Here is a 24971-nt window from a genome sequence, read left to right as displayed (position 1 = left end):
CTCATATATGACCTTGCAATTTATGATAAATGAGTTGTTGCCATAAAGTGGTAGTGCTTTAGAGCTGTTTGGCCATTTCTAGTTAGGTAGTTCTCTTTTTACTTTAGGCTATCTGCCAGCAAAATTGTGATAAAGCGGTAGAGAGCTCAGCCAGGGATCCCTGCCCTGTGAAAACAAAGATTCAGAAACTGGGATGTCAAAGTGTATGAATAGACCACTGTGGTAAGGGCATAATCACTTTTATCCTCTGCCATATGTTTGTTACTGAAACAAATTTAAGCATGCTTCCAAACATGGTCGATATATACAGTGATAGACTAAGACTGCATAGTATGGCTTTCTGTTGTTGATTTTTTTTTCCAATTAAGCATAACTGTAAAGAGAAAGGGAATCTTCTTTGTTGCTTGAATGTTTTTTCTAAAGACACTGATGGGAGAAAATCTACTTTCTCTTTTAAAAAAAATATTCTTTATGAGAGGGGCTGTTTATTTGCAAAACAGAGATATTTGTCTTTGTTTTCAGTTTCAATTTCTCAGTTCATGACAGCACTAGTACTCTACTTCTGTAGAAAAGTGTTTTGTGTGTCTAAATTTGTGTGTGTGTATGTGTGTGCATGTGTGTTTTAATCTCTAGTAGAACCTTTCTATGATAAATAGGGCACAAATTGAATTTTACTGTCATGATGTGATTAGCCAAGGTCTGGGTAGGTGACACTAACACTGTTTGGAAAGGCAACAACAGTTCAGTAGTGCTGTTGCATCTTCACCAGTAGAGTTGTTATTGTCACAGTGAATTTAAAAGGGACAAGAGATATCACATAAGACAATACAGAAACAAGGAAATTAGAGATTTTGGATAGAGATTTTGGAACAAAACTTTTTTTTCCCATTGAAAATTACTAGTTATATTTGCAGTGTAGGAACTTTAGATTTCCAAGTCTAAATTAATACATAAATTTTATCCACTAAGAAAGTTCATAAAAAATAATATTCTGATCATAAGCTGCCTTTTAAGAAAGGTAGGTCAAATATTTATTGGAATTTTCATATGCAAATAACTTACTAAAAGCCTCTGATCACTCATAGTATGGAATATTTCAATCAAACTTGAAGGGGCCTTCCTTTTACTTATATTGCATTGTTTTTGACCTTACCTCTTAAGAGATTTATGCATCCACAAAATCATAAAAAATGTAGAATCATAGCTTTATTCACACATGAGTATCTATACCCACACACACACAGATATATTAGTTATCTTCAATTGTATGTTATTTAAGTATCTTACGTTCAATATGGAATCTTTCCACTCCTCTAAATTTCCCTGTTTTTCTGGAGGGCATCCCTGGTCTTCTAGTCACACAAGATTACAACCTTGGCATCATATTCGATTTGCAGGCCCTGTCATTTCATATTTGAACTATCACAACAGCCTCCTAATAGCACTAATGGCTTCCAGTTTCCACCTCCTTCCAATCTATCTTCCAGAGAACTGCCAAAATTATCTTCCCAAAGCATAAATTAAATGCTTTTCTCTCTCACCCTGACCCTTCACCTCAGGAAACTTCAGTGCCTCTTTATTGCTTATAGATAAGATATCAATTCCTAAGGTTGGTTTTTAAAGCCTTTCACAATCTGACTCCAGTCTAACTTTCAAGACATATTTTATATTATTTACCTTCATGCACTCTACATTCCAGACTGGCCTACCTGTTGCTCCTCGAACTTAGCATTTCATCTCCTGACTCTGCCAGGCTATTTTTCCATTTCTGGAAACCTCTCCTTTTTTCTCTTTTGACTCTCTTCACCCAGCTTCTACTAAGGCTCTGCTCATGTGGCCAGACTGTATAGGAAGCCTTTCCTGATCTCTCTAGTTGTGAGTGCTACTGCTATTTTCTTCCTCAATTATCATGTACAGACTTATCTGTTTACCTATTTATTGCATTTTTCCAATGAAAAAGGACAGCATGGTATCCCTAGTGCTTAGCACAGTGCCTGGCATATAGTAGGCACTTGAATATCAATTGATTGGTTAATAATAATAATAGTGATTATAAAAATAATAATAACAGCAACTATCATTGTTATAGTGCTCTGTCTCCTTTGACGTTCACGAAAACCTGAGAAATGATACAGATATTATCAGTCCCAATTCTATAGATGAATAAACTAAGGCTCACACAAGTTTAAGTGACTTGCTCAGAGTTATATAACTAGTAAGAGCTTGAGTTGGAATTGTAAGGCTAGTTTTCTAGATTTATAGCCCAGTATTCTTTCTACCAGGCCACACTAGGAGAGCACTCCACATACATTGTGGCATTTAAAAATGAAAATATCAGCAACCAACTAACAGCTATTTGAAAGAAGCAGACACCAAGAAAAGCAAAAACTTGACTCACTTGGTAATGAGGTACAGAGCAACAAATGACCAAGTAAATTGTGGACAAACAATAGTGGAAATGAGCCGGGGTCAGGGGAGGAAGGGGATGGTGTATGGTAAGCGGCCTAAGGAAAAAGATGGGCTTTTCCCTCAGTCATCACCACTAAAATGGTCTCAAATGATTTATTTCCTCAATAACTCTTGCACTGATTAGTTAAATGAACTGATGTGATTTATGCAGTATTGAGGGTTCTATGGTAACTGGGGCACACTATTTGGATTTTTAGTTCTTATGCATCCAGTCAAAAACATATCACTGTACAGAGCTAGAGAATGTATTTCTCTAGCACCACAACTTTTCTAGGCTGTTTCTCTGGACATTACAAATTACTTCCCACTTCCTAATCTGAGACTATCTAACAAAGGATTTATATCTCATTTAACGAAGTTTTCATCATATGAGAGAGCCAGGTACCCAGTACACAATTATTATGTCAACCTTGGCCCACCATGTGCATAATGCACATATAAATACACATATAATGAGTATTTTGATGTTTAACATATAGTATAGATTGAATTATATATACTATATGTTCATATATGACATGCACATACAATATATGACATATATGATAGCATGGACAAAACATATAATATAAATATATATGCATATACATGTGCACACATACATATATGGCCAATTCAAGGTAATCTTTTAGGGGAAGACCCTAGCAGCCAAGGGGATCAGGAAAGGCTTCATGAGGAAGGAAGGATTTGAGTTGAGTCTTGAAGGAAAACAAGGAATATAAGACAGTGATGAGAGGAGAGCCTGCCAGCAATAGACCACAGCCAATGCAAAGGCATGGAGATATAAGATGTGTGAAAAACAAGTAGACCATTCTGACTGGCCCCTAAAGTAGGTAGAGAGGAATAAGGTTAAAAAAAATCAGTTAATGTAGGATAAGGGCATATTGTGGAGGATCTTAAACACTAAACAGAGCAGTTTGTATTTGATTAATGAGGTAATAGGGAGCCACTAGAATTAACTGAGTGACATGATCAGGCTTGCACTTTAGGAAAACCACTTGGATTGCCATGAGAAGATGGACTGGAATAAGGAATGAAGACCAATTAGGAATATATCCAATTGTATAAGTTAGAGGGGATGATGGCCTAGAGTATTGTGGTGGCTGTGTAAGGGAGAGGTGGTAAATGTAGACACAATAAATTTCAAAATTAATTGGATATGTGGGGTGAGAGAATAAAGAGTAGAGAGTGATTGTAAAAGTGGTGATACCCTTGACAGAAATTCAGAAGTTCAGAATAGGGGAACATTTTTTTTGGAGGGATAATAAGTTCTGTTGTGGATATATTGTTTTTGAGATGCCTGTGGAACATCCATTTTCAAAGGTCCAAGACGCAGTTGGTGATTGAGCTGAGAAGTTCAGGAACTTAGAAAAAGGCTAGGGCTAGCTATGTGGATCTGGGAATCACTGGCATTAGATGCTAAATGAAATAATGGGTGCTGATGAAGTCACCATAGAAGAGAGAATATTCAGGAGGAGAAAATGGGACAACAGTATCAAACTCTGCAGAAAGCTCAAGATGGATGAGGATTGGGAAAGGCTGTCAAACTTGGCAAAAAAAGATCATTGGTAAATTTGGAGAGTTGTTTCAATTGAGTGAAAAGTTTGTAAGGCAGTTTGCAGGCATTTTAGAAGGAAGTAAAATAAAAGAAAATAAAGATCACCAGCATAAAAAGCTTTTCCAGGGAATTTGGCTGAAAAATGAAGATTTGTAGGATGCTGGCAAACAAATGGCATGATCTTATAAAGTTGTTTGTCTGCTTGTTTGTTTTGAATTGTTTTTTAAGCAGGATGGGGGGGGATACAAGTATATTTGTAGGCCACAGGAAAGAAAACAACAAATATGGAGAAACTGGATTGTAGAGAGGGAAGGGAAATAATAACGATGATAATCTCCACTTTGCTGGAGAAGATGGCAAGGAAGATGATCAAGGGTGCATGTAGTGGGATTGACTACTGTGGAGGAGAATGACTACCTCTTCATCAGATACTGCGGTAAAATATGAGAAAGTGGGGCACAATGTCAAGGGTTTGTGAGATGAGGAAAAGAGAAGAGGCAACTTTTGGGAAATAGAATTAATTTTCTCAGTAACCATTTTAGCTGAATTGTCAAATCAATAAACATTTTTCAAGTACCTACTATGACCAGACACTATGCTAAATGCAGCAGATATACAGAAAGATAAAACAAAAGCAATCTGTATTCGGAAGGAGCTTACAGTCTAATGGAGATGAGAAAGGTGAGGAGAAAGGAATATTGAGGAAAGATGAGAAAGTTTTGAACAGCTGTTTTCTTGAATGGGATAAAGAATGAATTATGAAAGAGTAAAATAATAATCTTGCTATAGCGGAGGGCCTACCTGAGAATGTACAATGCCCCAGTAAGAATATAAGTCCTGGAACAGCTAGGTTGCACAGTGGATAGAGCTCTAGTCTTGGAGTCAGGAGGACCTGAGTTCAAGTCCTACCTCAGACACTTGACACTCACTAGCTGTGTGACTTTGGGCAAGTCACTTAACCCCAATTGCCTCACCAAAAAATAATAATAATAACAAGTCCGTAGAATAATAGATTTAAAACTGAAAATGACCTTAGATGCTATTAAGTTCAACCTCCCTCATTTTTCATGAACAAAAGGAGATTTAAAGAGGTTCATAAATTTGTCCAAGATCACCTAGCATATAAGTGTATAGATTTGAACCTGGGTTTTCTAACTTCAAATCCATTAGTCTCTAAATATCATCTCTTTATTTCCTCTTTTGAATTCTTCTCTAGATCATCTCTCAAAACCTTTATCAAGGCATTCTTTAGCTGAGGTGAATGAATGGCCTGGAGAAAAAAGCAGAGAAGAAAATCAGATAAGATGCATGGTAATACTGTTCCTAGATCTGTCTTAATTGCTAACAACTATATTGAGTTGATAGGTCCAAGAGCTTTCAGGAATAGCAATGTCCTTCATCCTCATCCCTCACCACCATCTCTGCTTCTGGGCTAACCTCTGTAGACATTATCCAGTGGAGGAAGACCTCTCTTTTCCCTTCTCCAATCCCAGCCATAGCTGCTGAAGACCTAGAATAGCAAATTCTAAACACCAAACTATTTGGCACTGTCAAATCATTCAACATCAAAACTGGATATAGTTTTATCAATGGGAATGGCATTAAAGAAGATAAATTGCCATTTCCTTTGCTGTTTTCCCTTAAGAATCAATGGGCCTTTCCATTTGACTTGCAGTTAAAACCTCCTATTTGTATTGATTCTTCCCATTAGAATATGACGTACTTGTGAAGAGAGATTGTTCCACTTTTCTATTTGTTTCTCCAGTATTAATTAATGATTTTTCATTGATTCAATCAACTCCTATTGAATTTAAGAGGTGTGCATAGAGGTCAGTCACATAATTTAAAAACCAAAGATTATAAATCAGAACTAGAAAAGGCAGCTAAAAGAATATGCATAACCTTAGCCTGGGATGTTATTCTAGCTTTTGTTGGCTACTTCCTGGTTGGGTGTGATGGGTCATAGCCCTGCGTATTTTAATGATATGCATTAAAAGAGCTGTCAAGCTCTGTCAAGCTTTCTAGCTACAACCCAAAAGCAGATGATAATAGAGAGGACAAAAACTAGCATCTAAGAGATTAGATGGTCAAAACCCAAAAGATGTTAATAGACAGCTCAGCAACCACAAAACCAGTAGAGATAATAAAGATAAGAAGCAGAGAACATTACAGAGAATCAATATTTAGCAGAGTTAGTATGTAGCATGATGATATCAACTGACAATGTTGGCAGTTCTGTACCACTGGATGCTTGAATTGGCCCAATAACATGAATGTTCTGGTCACATTTCCTTCTCTGTGTCCTTCAGACATGGATCTTAGCCACCTGGGTTGCTAGTATATGTACCTTCACACCTGCTCTCAGGCTTCATGTGTTTCCCATGTGTGTTTTCTGTACAAGTTTCTTAATGGCATGTTAGTTTGAGGTAGCATATACACCATTTGTACATCTTTTGATCTTTTCCTGTGACTTTATTTGCTATACTATTTGATTAACTGTCTTTTTGTTTTTAACTAATGTGTCTTCTGGCTCACATTGGTGAGGGATCATCTGCTACAGTTCTGAGTGTTACCCACAGAGTACTTAGAATTTATTTTTGGTTTCATGTTTCTTTTTGGTCTGTTTTTGGGAGGGGGAATGTGTGTGAGGGAGTGATCCCCATATGCTACAATTAGTATTAAAGTACTTAATAGGATGTGATTAGGATAATAAGATAATAACATTGAGAATGTATAATGCCCCAGTAAGAATATAGGCCTTAATATGATACAGCATAGGCATAGATTGTAGCATGCTATTTTGACAATCAACATACCACTTTGATCTGAAAACGTAGCTTTCAACAGAAGATCATTATTGAGTCAAAGCCAATGATTCCATTGCCTTGTAAAATGTTTTGACATTTGCTTTTCCTTAGCTCTTTTCTATATTTAATCCCTGGACTCTTTTATCAACCATTTAAATTGCTTAGAGAACCTCACTGTAACCCAAATCCCCTCTGTAGTTTTATATGATAATAATAATAGCTATTATTTATACAGTGCTTTAAGGTTTATTAGGCACTTTAAAATCTTATCTCATTTGATCATCACAACAGTCTTGTGAGGAAGGTACCATATTTCACTAGAAAATAAATGAGATTGAGAGTGTTTAATTGAATTGCACAAGATCACAGGGCTAATAAGTGGCTGATACAGTATTCAAACTCAGGTTTACCCAACATTGTCCTGCACTCTATTGACAGTGCAACAAAGGTACCTAAAAAAGTAACACTCACTACTTATTACACTAAAATTTAGTGACTCACCTCCCTCTGTGCATTATTGGCACAATTTTAGTAAGGGCAAAATAGAGTCTCAGAATCAAGACTCTTTAATTAGAGTCTCACCTCTGTCAGTCACTAGCTATCTGACCGTAAGTAATTCACCTAATGTCTCTGTGTTGGAACTTCTACTGATTCAAATCATAACCTATATGTAACTTAAATAGTTAAAGAGGTACTCAAGGTATTTGTATTATCATCCTGAGGGCAGCTAGGTGATGCAAAGGATAGAGTGTCAGGCCTGAATTCAGGAAGACTCATCTTCATGAGTTCAAATCCTGCGTCAGATACTTACTAGGTATGTGACACTAGGCAAGTTACTTAATCCAGTTTGCCTCAGTTTCCTCATCTATAATATGAACTGGAGAAGCAAATGGCAAACTGTTCCAGTACCTCTGCCAAAAAAACCCCAAATGGGGTCACAAAGAGTCAGATACAACTGAAAAGAACTGAACACATATGATCAACCTGACAGAATTTTTATGAGTCTCAAAAGAGATAATGTCCCACTCCCTCTGAAATGCTTTGCAAACTTTAAAGTTCTCTATAATTTGTAGCTACTTTTTATGTAGTTACATGATCAGATGGAGATGGTGATTATTGTGGAATATATTGCCCAATTTCCTATACTTTGTATGTTCATGTGTGTATTTAAGATGTTAGCAATGGGACCAATCTTCCCTTGGCCATGGAGAACGTATATGATTATTGGAGTAAGATAAATGATTCTCACCTATTTTATAAAATGAAGATATTTCTGAAGATATCTAGAACCCAAGCGATGCAGGTAGCAGGTAGCACTAGAGAAGCCAATATAATTTCAGGTTATTACAGAAGGCTATAGAGATAAAAAGAAGAAATATACCAAGTATTCCAGCTGGAGCTAAGGTATATAGGCCAGAAACCAGAGGAGGCAGGGAGAGGAACCTTGCCAGGGGAAGCAGCTTGAGCTCCTACAAAGGAATATTAAGCAAGCCAGCACATTGAACAGGGGTTTGCAAAGCAGCAAAAGTTTTGCTCACCAGTTATCTGTGGGCAGATTCCATTGCTGGCTCTCAAAACAGAATCAAGGAACAGAAACAGCACCTAGAGGTCATTGTGCAGGGAGATAAGGCTGAGTAATACCCTACTTACAACACCAGGAGTCTCAGTAATAATAGTAATGATGATGATGGTAATGACTTTTATATAATGTCTATTATGTGCCAGGCTAGTGTTTTATGAATAGTATCTCTTTTTATCCACATAACAACCCTTGAGGTAGGTGCTATTATTTTTCCTATTTTACTAATGAAAAAATTGAGGTAAACAGAGGCTGAGTGACTTGCCCAGGACAATTAATAATTAATTATTACTACAATTAATAAGTCTAAGGAAGGATTTGAACTCAGGTCTTCCTGATTCCATGCTCAATACTCTATTTGCTGCACCACCTAGCTGTCCTTATGCCCAGTAGAATTTAGGAGTAATTCAATGCCTGGGTGACTGAGTAAGGGGGCATGGCCTGTGCAGGAGGACTAAGATCAGCTTGATTTCCAACATCCCACTGGAACCAGTAAAGATAACAGCAAAGGATAGAGTCAATTCCTGATTGAGGATTTTGTAGAGAAAGAGAAAACTGAATCTAGCTGAGGCCAAAAGCTACAGTAGCCTTCTGGGAGACTGAGTCAGAAGCCAGGGATTGAAGCAGAGGATGACAATTAATATTAAGAAAACTATACCAATCAGCCAAAAATAAACCAAAACTTTTGTAATATAATGAAAGCAGTTTTAAGAAGAAAAATTATATTGCTAAATACTTGCATTAGCATAATTTTAAACAACAATTGAGTGAATGGGCCATGCAGCTGTTGTTCTTTGTCCTTCATTCTCAAAGAGGATCATGACATTGGGGAAGGTGATATGACTTGGAAGTGAGTTGAATTTAAGTGAGGGAGGGGTGAGCAAAGTCACCAACCTTACTCTCTTCTCTGGAGCCATCTGGGCTCAGTGGCAAGATGTAGATCCAGATGACTGGAGATGGCCCCAGATGCAGTGGGAGAGATTGGCCTTTTTAAGCTAAGGTCTTTCCCACACCTCAGTTTGTCTGAGGTAATGTCCATTCAGTGATTAGGCTGGATAAGAGTGAGGCAAAGAATGTCCTCTTTTATCTAGTTAAAAAAAATCAATCTAGGAAGGAAAGACACTCAGGTTTCTGGCTAATATGGAAATAATTACTATTTGCACTCACTTTGAACCATCAGAGCCCAAACAATGAGTAAATGAGGCTTGGACAGTTCCAGTTGGGCAACACAGCTCTTTCCTTCTCCTTTCCTCCCTCATTCCTCCTTTTCCTCCCTTTTTCCTTCCTTCCTTCCTTCCTTCCTTCCTTCCTTCCTTCCTTCCTTCCTTCCTTCCTTCCTTCCTTCATTCCTTTCTTCTTTCCCTCCTTTCTCTCCCTCCCTTCTCTCTCTCCCTTCTCTCCCTCTGTGTACATTAAGAATCATACCCTTACTTGTGGGTCCTCTGCCCAAAGGAATATAAATTTTGATCACTGAAACCTCATAGGATATCTTGGGGTTTACAGGTTAGATTTCTGTTTTTAAGGACCATACCTTAAACCCAAGTCACTCTGACTCTCATTGATCAGCCAACAATAGGTCCCAGCCATGCAGCTAAAGGGAATTAAAAAGAAACACAATAAAAAAATTCAATGAAACACAATAATTTAAATTTTCAAAATGAAAGAAGGCATAAACAATATGGAAAACAAAAAAAAATTTGAAATAAATAAAACCAATACAAACAACATAATAATGCTTTAGTTAATTTGATACAGAAGAGAAAAACTAAGTTGCCTATTAAAAAAAGAAAGAGTAGAATTCAAATTTGAAACTTTTTCTCAATTATGCATCAATAAAACTCATAAGTGAAAAATGAATGAACATTTAAAATGTAAAATGTGCAGATTGTAGGACAAAAATGAGAGAAATGAAACAATGCAAACTCAAAAAAAAATTAAATCCATAAAAAAGTTTCTAAAGGCAGAGGAAACCATAATGAGGTAAATTTATAAGTGAAATTTATGAAACATTTTATGTAACAAATATGGTGATGGACTTGAAGTACAGAATGGGACATATTTCAGATTTGAAAAATGTATAAATTTATTTTGCATGACTCCAGTTGTTACATGGAAGGGCTGTTGTTTTTTTTTTGTTGTTGTTGTTGGAAGAAATACTTAAGAAGGAAATGGAAAAGTAGTTATAGTGATACTCAAAGAAAGATAAAAATGTTAGGGAATTAGAATAATTAAGTATTAAAATAATAAACGGAAGAGAGCAGAAAAAATTTATAAGGGTTCAGGTAGCATTGGAAATACAATGACTAACAAGTATCCACTTACTCATTCACCTAGAAAATTATGGTCTCACTACTTTTATAATATTTTTCTTCCATTGTTGAAATTAAGCCATTAAAAAATCAATCAGTAAATTTTTGCATGTATTTTCAAAACTTACCTTGAAATTTTGACAGACAACATTTTCCCTTTAAGTATGTCCTTTTTTTTTTGTTTGTTTGCTTCTTTAGTTCCTATTTTTGGAGTCTTGCAGATAAACAGGAATTTCTTTATCTCATTTCTTGTCTCTCATCTTCCAACTCATACTTCCTGCCCTTCTCCATCAACCCCATGATAGAACTGTTTTTAAAGTTCAAAATCAAATTAGCATTTCTCATTTCTGGAATGCACATAGAATTGTTTTAGAGGAAATAACATAAATTAGAAAGAAGACAAATTAGCCAGTAGTTAGATTAACTTTATTATTGGGAGAAGATAATTCTTTCAAAAAGTTTATAACAAGGTTTTCTGGGAAAAGAATATTATTTTAAATGTCCATATATGGTGATGTGCCACAAGGAAATTGATGATAAAAATACATGAAACATAACATATGCCAGTTTAAAAATTTGGGCTTTTATAAATTAGATAACCTAAAACTCATTTTCATAATCAAAGTGACAGAGCCACCTAAAATGTTCACCCATGGGTCCCATCCATTCAGATTTGAGTTCAAATTCGTTCCATTTAATTTCGGATTTTGCCCCTATCTAAATTAAAAATTGGAACTTCCAAAATCAATTCAGGTCTACATGTTAATTTTCTTCACTGACTGACTGACCCAAGCAAATAAGAGATTTGACAGCATAAAACATTTAATTAAGATCATTATCAACAATAACAAGCATTTACCAATTGAATAAGTGATGAAGTGACATGTAAATAGTATTATCCATCTTCTCAAATTAATTCAATCTCTCCCACTTTCAAGCCAAGTTATTTAGAGTGCAAATCCCTCTAATTTCATTATTCCAATAGGGAAGACAGATACAAGTCCCTTTTCTGGCTAAAGTGAGGGGGGAAGAATTCCATCCACAAAGTATCTATCTCTGCTGAATTTGGTAAGCCAAATGACAAAACCATAATTCCTTGGACAGCTCCAATAACTTCTTTCCTTGCTCCATGGGGTCTCAGGACACTTTAAAACTTCTTGATCTCAAGGCATTATTGTTACCATTTGTGATTGTTCTTGGTTCTTTCTGCATGGTTACTAATCTCAGAAGTAAATCTTTCCACAAAACCCCATCTTCTTTCCAGAAATCCCTTGGCCGAAATACCGAAATGTACTATCAGCATTCAATCCAATGCAAAATAAAATATTGAAAATTCAATTAATTCGTATGCTCTGGGCCCACGCAATATTGGAAGTATAATTCTGGACTTCCAAGAACCAAGATTATGGAGTAAGCAATGAGTTGCTCTCATCTTCCCTTGTTGACCTTGAAAACCCAGAAAATACCATCCCAGGAGGAATCCTGGAACAGCAGAGCCAGAAGAGAGATGAGGTGCAGCAGTCTTTTGGCTTGTGAGGCTGGGGGGATTGACAGGAGGGGTCCCTCCTGTTGTGGCTGAAGGGGATCAGTACAGGACAGGAGGTGTCCCAGCAAGTGACAAGCCCCACCTCTGTGAGCCAGCAGGAGATCGTAGGCCCCAGGGTGGTGGAACAGGCAAGCACCAACACCAGGGACCCCACCCCCCAAACATGTACCTTGGCACAGCCAGGGGAACCAGCAGATGCCAGTACAGAGAACCACCACTTGTGCAAGGGAACAGGTGTCCACCAGTGGCTGAGCCTACCTGTGTTCTAGCACAACCCCAGGTAAGGAGGTGACCTTCAACAACTGGACCACCCCTATCCCCAAACCCTACCCCACAAACTTCAGTGTAACCCCAGGAAAACACAGAAGGGACAGAAGAAGTAAGGGGAATTTGTAAAGGGAAAAGCAAAGAAAATGGAAGGGGCTGATAGAAGGGAGGGAAGACTCAGTGAGGCAGTGGTGAAAAGCAAAACTCTAGTAAGGAGGGAAACGGAGAAAGGAGAGAGAAAAACATAAATGGGGAGAATAAAATGGAGAGAAAGACACAGATAGTAATAACTGTGAATGTGAATGGGATGAACTATCCCATAAAACTGAATCAAATAGCAGAATAGTTTAGAACCATAATCCTACAATATGTTGTTTACAAGAAATACATTCGAAACACAGGGATACACAGAGAGTAAAGGTAAAATATTTTACCTTTAGTAAGTAGAATATTTTATACTTTCGCTGAAGTAAAAGAGTAGGGGTAGGAATTATGATCTTAGACAAAGCAAAAACACAAACAGATCTAATTAGAAGAGATTAGGAAGGAAACTACATCCTGCTAAAAAGCACCATGGTCAATAAAGTAATATCATTACTTAACATATACAAATGATGTAGTATCTAAATTCTTAGAGAAGTTAAGGGAGTTATAGGAAGAAATGACAGCAAAACTATACTAGTTGGGTACCACAATATCCTCCTCTCTGAACTAGATAAATCTAACCACAGAATAAACAAGAAAGATGTTAAGAAGGAGAATAAAATTTTAGAAAAGTTAGATATGGTAGACTTGTGGAGAAAATTGAATGGAGATAGAAAGGAATATAAATTTTTCTAAGTGGTACGTGGCACCTACACAAAAATTGACAAGGCACTAGGTCATAAAAACCTCACAGTCCAAGGCAGAAAGGCAGAAATATTAAATGTTTCCTTTTCAGATAATGATGCAATAAAAATTACATGTAATATAGGAAGTGTAGTTCTGTTCAGATATTTACAAAGCCTCACAGTTCAAGAAAGAATGACTGTGAAAACAACATATAAACATTATATTTCTATATATATGATAGATATACATACTACATAATATATGTTAAGTATGTCTGTGTGTATGTACACATATACATACATATACACTTACACAGACAAACAAAATTCATGGGTTGTATTTCCCAACACAAAAAGTTAATTGAATAAGGATATCTCAGATAGTGAAAGCCCTTCTGTTGCTGCAGATGTTCAGGCAGAGACTAAATCACCTGTAAGACATCATAGAATTTTAAGATGCAAAGAATCCTAGAGATCATCTAGTTCAAACCCTCCATTTTACAGATAAGGAAACTGAGGCCCAGAGAGGTTAAATATATGCCCAAGGTCACAGAGGTAGTAAATAGCTATGTTGGGATTCAAAACTGGATCCTTTGAATCCAAATACACTATTTTTTCTATTTGCTGACATAATAATTTTCAAAAAGGGAATTTATCCTTTTAGTAGGGGACATAGAATATCTCTTTAAGCTCCAAGATTTTATGATTATTTGAAGTTAATTATCTGCAGAATTAAGAGAAAATATCACAATCAGTTTTATTCTCCAGTTATATTAAAATTGGTTGTTTTCTTCTTATCTTGTGTAAATAAAGAATTGTGACAGAGTGACATAACAAGTTACATATATAGTTATAATCCACAGAAATGATTGGCTTGGGATAGTTGCCAGAAATTCTCAAAACTAAAATAAAAATTCAGTCAGAGTTACATAGGCCATCTCTATCAGGACTACCTAATGGCCTCAATAGATTTACTAGCTAATTAATGTGTTACAGCAATGCTACTTACTTATATTTATCCCAGTGGCTTTTTGAATAGCACTCAGTGAATTTTTAAAAACCCAAACAAATAAAGGGAATGGAAGAGGAAATAAATCTAACCAACTTTATATGCTTTCATAATTTTGAAGCCTCTCATGGGCACAAACTAAAGGTGATAAAGAGACGATAAGTGATTCTAAAATGTGCTTTAGAAAATAGAAATTTAAGGGCAGCTAGGTGGCTCAGTGGAGAGAGCACCAGCCCTGAAGTCAGGAGGACCTGAGTTCAAATTTGGCCTCAGACCAAACACTTGACACTTACTAGCTGTGTGACCCCGGGCAAGTCTCTTAACCCCAATTGCCTAAAAAAAAATGGAAATTTAGACAAGTATGGTTAGTAAAGTTTGAAAAAATGACTACAACTTGAAGTATTTTTTTCCTTTTTTACAGACTGATAAACTGATATTATGGTAAAAGAAAGATATAGGACATTAAAAAACAGACATATTTTGCATTAATGGAATTGATTTTTAAAATGTTTTAGATGTACATTTTATTCTCTTCAGAGATTTAGCTTACCAGAATAAATGCACAATAAAATAACTATGTGAATAACAAAAATAAGGTAAAATTTATGAATGACAGCAGCATTAGTAGAATCAAATACACAACTTTTAGTGAATGCCTAGCTGGAATTCTTGCTGTAAGGATGCAGGCACCTTATGAAGTCAAGCTTATTTATTAAATATAGACTTTGATTTTTGCTTCATTTGTGGCCTATGGCATGTGTCTTTCATGATCTGAATGAATACTTTATTTCTATTTGTCATTTGAAGATATGCCAGCTTATAAAAATGTGTTTGAATTAAATGAACAAAAACACTTTAAGATTCCATTTAATAATTCAATATTTATTCTGAATAACCTTTATTTCTACTATATATTCATGGAGTGTGATATTTTTAGGATACAGTATATAATTTACAAATATTACTGAAATTGTATATGGCAAAGATACAGAGGCTAATTTTTTCTTACTTTAGAAGATCCTTTATAGACAAATACATAAAAAAAATAGAATAAAGGTTGGAAAACATGGAGAAGCAGAGATTTTTGAAGTTTAACCTTTATAATCAGTTAATAATAATACATTTAAAGAGCCCTTTAAGGTTTGCTAAATCCTTTCTTCACTAACAACTCTTTTAGATAGTTTGATACTAATGTTGTTATTTCTACTTTACAAATGATTATAAAACCCCTCCCAAAAAAGAAAACAATTCTGTTCTCATCTTTTAACTAGTTCAGAAATACCATTTGATCCCAATTTGTTTCACTAAAACAGGTAATGAAAGCAAGAAACAAAAGTCCATAGGGGGAGATAAATAGGGAGAAATCTAGAAAGTATTATCTAAAAATGTTTAAGAGCTACTACCACTGAGATAGATGTCTCCACTTCCCTGGAGTATTGAAGCCAGCTCCATTTTACTGAATCTAGCTCATCAAGCAGGAGTCCCACACAAATACCCACTCTTCCTGAACAATGAAAGAGTTGAACTAGGTTGTTTCTAAGGTACTTTCCAGCACAAATTCCTACAATCTCTAAAATGTCATTTAACCTCAATCTGAAGACCATAGCAACAGAAGGGAATTCATCATCCCATTTATCCTCATTTATTTAGATATTTGTAAATATAAATTTATGTGGTATGAATTGAAAATATAGGGTTTGCTCCATGCAAATTGTCAAATATGACAAAAATGTTAATATTAAATGTTGGGGATGTGTGTGAAATGATAGATATGCCTTCTGGAGCCAAGATGGCAGAATAAAGTAGGACTAACCTTGGCCCCTCCCAAATTCCCCTCCAAACAAACTTGGAATAATGCCTCAAGACCAATTTTGGCCTATTGAAGCAGTTTTCCAGCCCAGTAAGTACAGCTTGAAGAGTCAACAGGAAAGTCCTGTCTCACTGGTTTGGGAGAGGAACACAGTTTGGTTAGCAAACCAGTAACAGGCTGCACCTCCCCATCCCCTGCTCCTAGGACAAGGCCAGCAATGAGGACCCACTCCCAGTACAAGCCAACAGTAAGGTTTGCTTTCAGAGCAAGCCAGTATCTGGACCAGGAGTGGGGAACTTATGGCCTCAAAACCACATGTAGCCTCCAGGCCACAGGTTCCCCACCCTGATAGACTCTGAGGCCAAGTGCAAGTCAGCAGCAAGGCCCCAAACCCTGACTCAAGAAGCTTGGGAGAGTGCCTTCTCTACTAAAAGAACAGAGTTCAACTTTTACATGAAGTGAAAAGTGACAAAATGGGCAGAAAAATGAGCAAAATCAAACAATAAAAAGAACCCGACCATAGAAAGTTACTATGGTGACAAGAAGGATGAAGGCAGAAACTTAGCAAAGCCCACCAAATGAAAGCACCTACATGTGAAGCCTCAAAGAAAAATGTGAATGGGTCTCAGGCCCAAAAAGAACTCCTGGGAAAGAACTCCAGGAAGAGCTCAAAAAGGATTTTAAAAATCAAAGGAAAGACATAAAGAAAAAATTGGTAAAAGAAATGAGAGTAATGCAAGAGCATTATAAAAAAAAGAGTCAAGAATTTGGAAACACACAATATAGGAAAAGATATTGAAAATTCATTAAAAAAAAAAACAACTCCTTGAGGGAGGATTGTGGAAAGATGGCAGAGTAGGTCAGAAAATCCCAGGCTTTCAAGATTTTCCCCCATAAAAGAGATAAAATGGTGCCTCTGGGTGAATACAGAGTGATAAAAATGCATTCATACATAAATACATACATATATGCATACATACATACATACATATAATAAGACTAAGGCAGAACAATGGTCCTCCTGGGACAATCAAAAAATGTCTGAAGAAAAATCCTAGGATAATGTTTGGTCCCTGTGAAGAGTGAACACTTCCAGTCTAGGTCCACTTAAAAAAAATGGCAAACCCTTGGGTTAACTGTGTTGGGAGGTTGTCTTGGCCTCAGCCACAGGAACTTTTACCCCTGGGACAGTGATGGGAGTTGGGTGTTTGAGTCAAGGAAGGTTGAGGAAACCACTGCTGACAAGGAATGCCAGACCCAATTGTGCTGTGGAAACATGGATGGGGGTGAGAAGGAACCAGCACACACCCCCTGAGTGCAGAAGCAGTGGGTTCAGGATCCTGCTAGTTGTAGTCACTTGCAGGAGGCTGGAGGCCTTTCTTTCAGTTCCAGGTCAGAGGGGAGAACTGAAGGAGGATCTGGGGTCAGAGACACCAACCCCCATACCCTAGGACTTGAAGTGTTTGCAAAAATTAAGCTATTACCAAAAAAACGTTCACAGGCAAATGAGAAAGAATTCAACCATAAAGAGTTACTATGAGAATAAAGAAAATTGGGGTTTGTCTTCAGAGGAGGATATTGCAGCAAAGAAACTCTCTTCTGCCCCAAAGAGTAGCACCGAATTGTTACCTGTCCAAAAAGAATTCATAGAAGAACTTTAAAAAAGACTCTAAAAATGAAGTGAGAGAGATTGAGGCAAAACTAAAAAAATAAAAAGAATATTACAAGAAAAACAAGAAAATTATGAAAAGAAAGTTCATCAATTAGAAAAGGAGATTGAGAATCTTAAAGAAGGAAATAACTGCTTGAAATTTATTGAAAATCAGAATTGGGAAAGTGAAAGCCAGCAAAATTATAAAAGATCAAGAAATAATAAAACAAAATATTAAAAATGAAAACATAAAAGAGAATATGAAACATCTCATACAGAAAACAACTGATGTGGAGAACAGATCAAAAAGAAAAAACATAAGAATAACCAGACTACCTGTAAGCTATGGTCAAAGAAAAAGAATCAATACAGTAATACAAGAAATAATTAAAGAAAATTGCCTTGAAGCATTAGAACAAGAGGGGAAAGTTGAAATAGAAAAAGAATCCATCTATCACAACCTGAAAGAAATTCTATGAGGAAAACTTACAGGAATATTATAGTCAAATTCTGAAACTCCCAGCTCAAGGATAAAATATTACAAGCAACAAGAAAAAAATTAAATATGGTAGTGCCACAATTAGAATCACACAAGACCTACCAGTGGAGACACTAAAAGACCACAGGTCTCAGGACACTATATATTGAAGAGCAAAAGAACTGGGGTTCTGGGCAAAAATATGATACCGTAAAGCTAAGTATAATCCTGAATTGAAAAAAAAAGTATATTTAATGAATTGTCAGACTTTCAGGACTTTGTTTAAAAAAATCATCTGAACTTAATAGAAGATTTGACATGCAAAAGCCAAGAGAATATAAGGTACATGCCAAAGACCAACTACAAGGGACTCAATAAGGACAGACTGTTTGCCATTTATGTATGTAAAATCTAAAACATATGTCTAAAATTGTTATTTGTAATTGGGTATTTCATAAGAAAGATTGGGGTAGCTCTGAATATGATATGACATTAAAAAGCATAACCATTTAGGAACAGCTAAAAAGGGTAATTATCTTATACAAATGAGGTGTGAGAGGAAGAACTGACACAAAGGAATTAGATGAGGGAGGAGGGCTGTTAGTTCTGGAAACCTACTTTCATCGGGAATGGGTTCAAGAGGGAACAATACATAAATAACTAGAAGAATATAAAGGTCTTCTAAATTCAGAAAGAAATAAAATGCTAAGGGGTTGGGGGGAGGATAAGGAAGGGAAATGTGTGTGTGTGTGTGTGTGTTTGTATATATAAAGGTATATGTGTGTATATATACATATATAATGTGTGTGTGCAAGCACACAAACATACATATATGTATACATGTGTGCATATAGATATATGTGTGTATGTATAGATATATGTGTGTATGTATATATCTATATATAAATATATCCATGCTTAATTGTAGCCTTCAGGAGTGGGAGAGGAAGGGGGAAAAAGAACAAAGTAAAAGTTTGCTGCAGAGAACAAAAGAAAACTTACAAGGAAGCAAAGAAAAGATGGACAGCTTTCAACACAACACATCACATTTATTATGTAGGCTTTCTTGAAATGGAAATTTATTGCTATATATTTTGGATCCTCTCTTATGTTCTGCTGTGCCCATGACATGTTTCTTTTCTTTTGTTATTTTGTATTTAAGTTTAAATGTTTAAATTTATATTTCTTTTCTCTATTGTGTATTTAAGTTTAGTATTCAAGACTAACTTTTTTAAAAAAAGCTCCTTAAAAAGCAGAATTGGCCAAATTGAGGAGGGGAGGAAAGGTACAAAAAATCACTGAAGAAAACTGTTCCTCAACAGTATGATTGGCCAAATGGAAAAGGAGGTACAAAAACCCAGTGAAGTAAGTAATTCCTAAAAATTAGAACTGGCCAGGTGGAAGCTAATAAGTCTATGAGGCATCAAGAAACAATGAAACAAGATCAAAAACTGAAAAAATAGATGAAAATGTGAAATTTCTCATTAAAAAAAAACAAGTGACCTGTAAAATAGATTTAAAAGAAATAATACAAGAATTATTAGACTATCTAAAAGCCATGATCAGAAAAAGAGCCTGGACATCATATTTCAAGAAATTATCAAGGCTGGTAAAACTGAGTTGAAATCCTAGAACCAGAGGGTAAAATAGACATTGAAAGAATCCACCAATCACCTCCTGAAAGAGATCCCAAAATTAAATCTTCCAGGAATATCATAGCCAAATTTCAAAGCTTCCCAGGACAAGGAGTAAATATTGCAAGCAGCCAGAAAGAAACAATTCAAATATCATGAAGCCACAGTCAGGATTACAAAGGATTAGTAGCTTCTACATTAAAGAATTAGCAGATTTGGAATATGATATTCTGGAAGGCAAGGGAGTTGGGATTAAATCAAGAATTACCTACCCAGAGAAACCAAGTGTAATTCTTCAGTGGAAAAAAAGGATATTTAATGAAATAGAGGGCTTTCAAACATTCCTAATAAAAAAAAAAAAACTAGAGCTAAACAAAAATTTTGGCTTTCAAATATAAGACTCAAGAGAGCACAAAAAAGTAAATAGGAAAGAGAAAACATAAGAGATTCAATAAGGTTAAATTGTTTATATTTCTATGTGGCAAGATGAAATTTGTAACTCTTAACAACTATTTCACTCTTAGGGTAATTAGAAGGAATATACATAGACAGAGGGTATGGGTGTGAGTTGACTACGATGGGATGTTATCCAAAAAGAACAAAATTAAAAGGTGAAAGAAGTATTGCACTGGGAGAAAAGGAAAGGGGGAGGTAGAATGGAGTAAATTATCTCACATAAAAGAGGTGTAAAAGAGCTTTTTGCAGTGCAGAGAAAGATGGGGGGTTTGGCAGACAATGCTTGAACCTTACTCTTATCAGAATTGGGTCAAAACAAAAGGACAAAGATAAGAGAAGGGGGTGATAGAAGAGAGGCAGAATTGAGGGAGGTGGTGGTCAGAAGCAAAACACTTGAGAGGAGTGACAGGGTGAAAGGTGAGAAATAAAGGAGGGGGGGAAGAGAGAGAAAAAGATGGGGGAAGAAGGGAGGGATAAACAGGGGGAAAATAGGATGGAAGGAAATATACAGTTATCATAACTGTAAATGTGAATGAGATTAACTCAACCATAAAACAGCAGCAAATAGCAAAATGAATTAAAAAGAAGAATCCTACAATATACTATTTCCAAGAAAGGCATTTAAAGCACAGAGAAACAATCAGAGTAAAAGTAAGGAGCTGGATCAGAATCTGTTATGATTCAGTTGAAGTGGGGGAAAAAAAGCCATGAATATCAATCTTAATCTTAGATAGAGTAAAAGAAAAAAAAAATGTCTAACTAAAAGAGAAGGAAGAAAACTATATCTTACTAAAAGTTACAAGTGACAATAAAGTAATATCAATAGCAAATGTATATGCACCAAATAGCATAAGATCAACATTTTTTAAGATGTTAAATGAGTTACAAGAGGAAATTCTCTCTCTCTCTCTCTCTCTCTCTCTCTCTCTCTCTCTCTCTATATATATATATATATATATATAAACTATACCAGTGGAAGAATTCAACTTTCACTTCTCAGAACTACATAAATTTAACCAAAAAGAAAAAAGAAAGAAGTTAAGGAGATGAATAGATTTTTAGAAAAATTATATATAATAGGCCTTTGTAGAAAACTGAATGGGAATAGCAAGGAATATACCTTTTTCTCAGTGGTACATTGCACCTACACAAAATTTGACCATGTGTCAGGGCACAAAAACCACTCAATAAAATGCAGAAAAGCAGATATATTAGATGCATTCTTTTCAGATCATAATGGAATAAAATTATGTTCAATAAAGGGCAATGGAAAGATAAAGTAAAAATTAATTTGAAACTAAACAATCTAATCATAAAGAATGAGTAAAAGAACAAGTCACAGAAACAATTAATAATTTCATTAGAGATAATGACAATGACACAATGGACCAAAATCTATGGGATGTATCCAAAGCAGTACTTAGGGGAAAATTTATATTGCCAAATGCTTAAATCAATAAAATAAAGAAAGAGTAATTGATGAATTAGGCATTCAACTAAAAACACTAGAAAAAGAACAAATTTTGAAACCTCAATTAAAAGCCAAACTGGAAATTCTGAAAATCAAAGAAGAGATTAATAAAATGGAAAGTAAGAAAGCCATTGAACTAATACATAAAACTAGAAGCTGGTTTTATGGGGGGAAAAACACAATGAAATAGTTAAACCATTGGTTAGTTTGATTTTAAAAGAAAGAAAAGGAAAAAACCAAATTACCCATATAAAAATGAAAGGGGGTGAATTCACTACCAATGAAGAAGAAATTAAAGCAATTATTAAGAAACGTTTTGCAAATTATACGCCAATAAATCTGACAATCTATGGATTTACAAATATATAAATTGCTCAGATTAACTGAAGAGAAAATAGAGGATTTAACTCCATTTAGAAAAAGGAATTGAACAAGTCATCAATGAACTCTAAGAAAAAAAATCCTCAAGGCCAGATGGATTCATAAGTGAATTCTATGGAAAACTTAAAGAACAATTACTCCTAATACTCTATTAACTATTTGAAAAACCAGGCAGAGTTCTACCAAATTTTTATGACATAAATATGGTGCTGGTATCTAAACCAGGAAGAGCAAAAACAGATAAAGAAAATTATAGATCAATTTCCTAATTAATATTGATGCAAAAATTTGAAACAAAATACTAGTAAGGAAATTACATTATTGTATCACAAGGATCATACACCATGATCAGGTGGAATTTATACCAGAAATGCAGAGCTGGTTCAATATTAGGAAAACTATCAGCATAGTTGATCATATCAATAATAAAACCAACAGAAATCATATGGTTATCTCAATAGATGCAGAAAAGTCTTTGAAAAAATGTAGCATCATTCTTTTTAAAAAATACTACAGAACATAGGAATGAATGGAGCTTTCCTTTCAATGATAAGTACCATCTATTTAAAACCATCAGCAAGAATTATATGTAATGGGGATAAGCTAGAAGCCTTCTGAATAAGATCAGGGGTTAGATAAGGATGCCCTTCATCATTATCATTATTCAATATTGTACTAGAAATGCTACCTATAACAATAAGAGAAAAAAAGAAATGGAAAAGATAGGAATAGGCAATGAGGAAACAAGGCTATCACTCTTTGCAGGTGATAGGATGGTATGCTTAGAGAATCCTAGAGAATCAACTAAAAAATTAGTTGAAATAATTGACTTAGCAAAGTTGCAGATTATAAAAAACCCACATAAATCATCAGCATTTCTCCATATTACCAACATAACCAGCAGTAAGAGATAGAGAAATTCCTTTTAAAATAATTGTATAGTATATGAAATACTTGAGAGTCCATCTACCAAGAGAAATCCAGGAACATAATTAACATGATTACAAAACACTTTTTCTCACAAATAAACTGAGATCTAAACAATTGGGAAAATATTAATTGCTAATTGATAGAATTATTATATATGTACATATATACATACATATTTATGTATTATATCAAAACAATATAATAAAAGTGACAATTTTACCCAAATTATTCTACTTATTCAGTGTCATACAAATCAAACTACTAAAAATATATATTATTGAGATAGAAAAATAATGAAAAAAATCAATTTGAAGAACAAAAGGTCAAGAATTTTAAGGGAATCATAAAAAAATGTGAAGGAAGATGCCCTACCTGTGCCAGATCTCAAACTATTATAAAGCACTAATTATCAAAACAATCTGGTACTAGTTAAGAGGTAGAATGATGAATTAGTGGAATAGTTTAGTATATTTAGTACATGAATTTAATGGCATAGTTTAAGTACACAATACATTATAATAAATGACCATAGTAACTTATTGTGTGATAAACCCAAAAATCTAAGCTTTTGAGACAAAACCTCACTATTTAACAAAAATTGCTAGGAAAATGGGAAAGCAGCATGGCAGAAAACAGATAAAGACCAACATCTCACACTACATAACAAGACAAGGTAAAAATGGCCACATGATTTAGATGTAAAAGGTAATAAACCATAAGCAAATTTGGGGAACATGGAATAATTTTTTTCTGTCAGATCTATGGATAAGGGAAGAATTTAGGATCAAACATGGGACAAAAAGCATTTCTAAATATAAAATAGATAATTTTATTTTATTAAATTTTAAAATTATATTAAATTTAAAAGCAATCCAACCACTAGAAGGACAACAGAAAACTAAAGGGAAAATTTTATAGCAAGTATCTCTGGTCAAGGCCTTATTTTTCAAATATATGGAGGACTTATTCAAATTTATAAGAATACAAGTCATTCCTCAATTGATAAATGGTCAAAGGATATGAATGGACAGTTTTCAGATTTAAACAAAAAATCAGTTATCTATAGTCACATAAAATGCTCTCTGTTATTTTTGATTAGAGAAATACAAATTAAAACAACACTGAGATACCACCTCACACCTATCAGATTGGCTAATGTGACAAAAAAGGAAAATGCTAAATGTTGGAGAGTGTGTTGGAAAATTGGGATAATAATGCATTGTTAGTGGAGTTGAGTACTGATCCAACCATTCTGGAGAGCAAGCTGAAATTATGCCTAAAGGGCTAAAAAGCTATGTATATCCTTTGATCCAGCAATACTTCTACTAAGTTTGCATGTGAAAAAGATAGAAAAAATATAAAAGGAAAAGGACCTATTTGTACAAGGGTGATAGCAGCTCTTTTTGTGCCAACTAAGAATTAGAAATTGATGGGATGTCCATCAATTGGAGAATGACTGAACAAATTGTGGTATATGATTGTAATAAAATATTATTGTGCTATAAGAAATGATGAATAGAATGATTTCAGAAAAACCTGGAAAGACTTACATTAACGTCCACAGAGTGAAGTGAGGAGAACATTGCACACAATGATATTATATAATGAAGAACTGTGAATGACTTATGCATTCTAGCAATACAATGATTCAAGACTATCCCAAAGGACTCATGATAAAAAAAAAATGCTATTTGCCTCCAGAGAAAAAATTGATGGAGCCTCAATACAAACCAAAGCATCCTATTTTCCAATTTTTTTTTTTTGGCTTTAAGTTTTGTTCCACAAA

Source organism: Vombatus ursinus, unplaced genomic scaffold (assembly GCF_900497805.2).
Source record: "Vombatus ursinus unplaced genomic scaffold, bare-nosed wombat genome assembly UNPS02014792.1, whole genome shotgun sequence".
NCBI classification, from domain to species: domain Eukaryota; kingdom Metazoa; phylum Chordata; class Mammalia; order Diprotodontia; family Vombatidae; genus Vombatus; species Vombatus ursinus.
The sequence above is the reverse complement of the archived record's forward strand: the minus strand, read 5'-3'. Positions refer to the sequence as shown.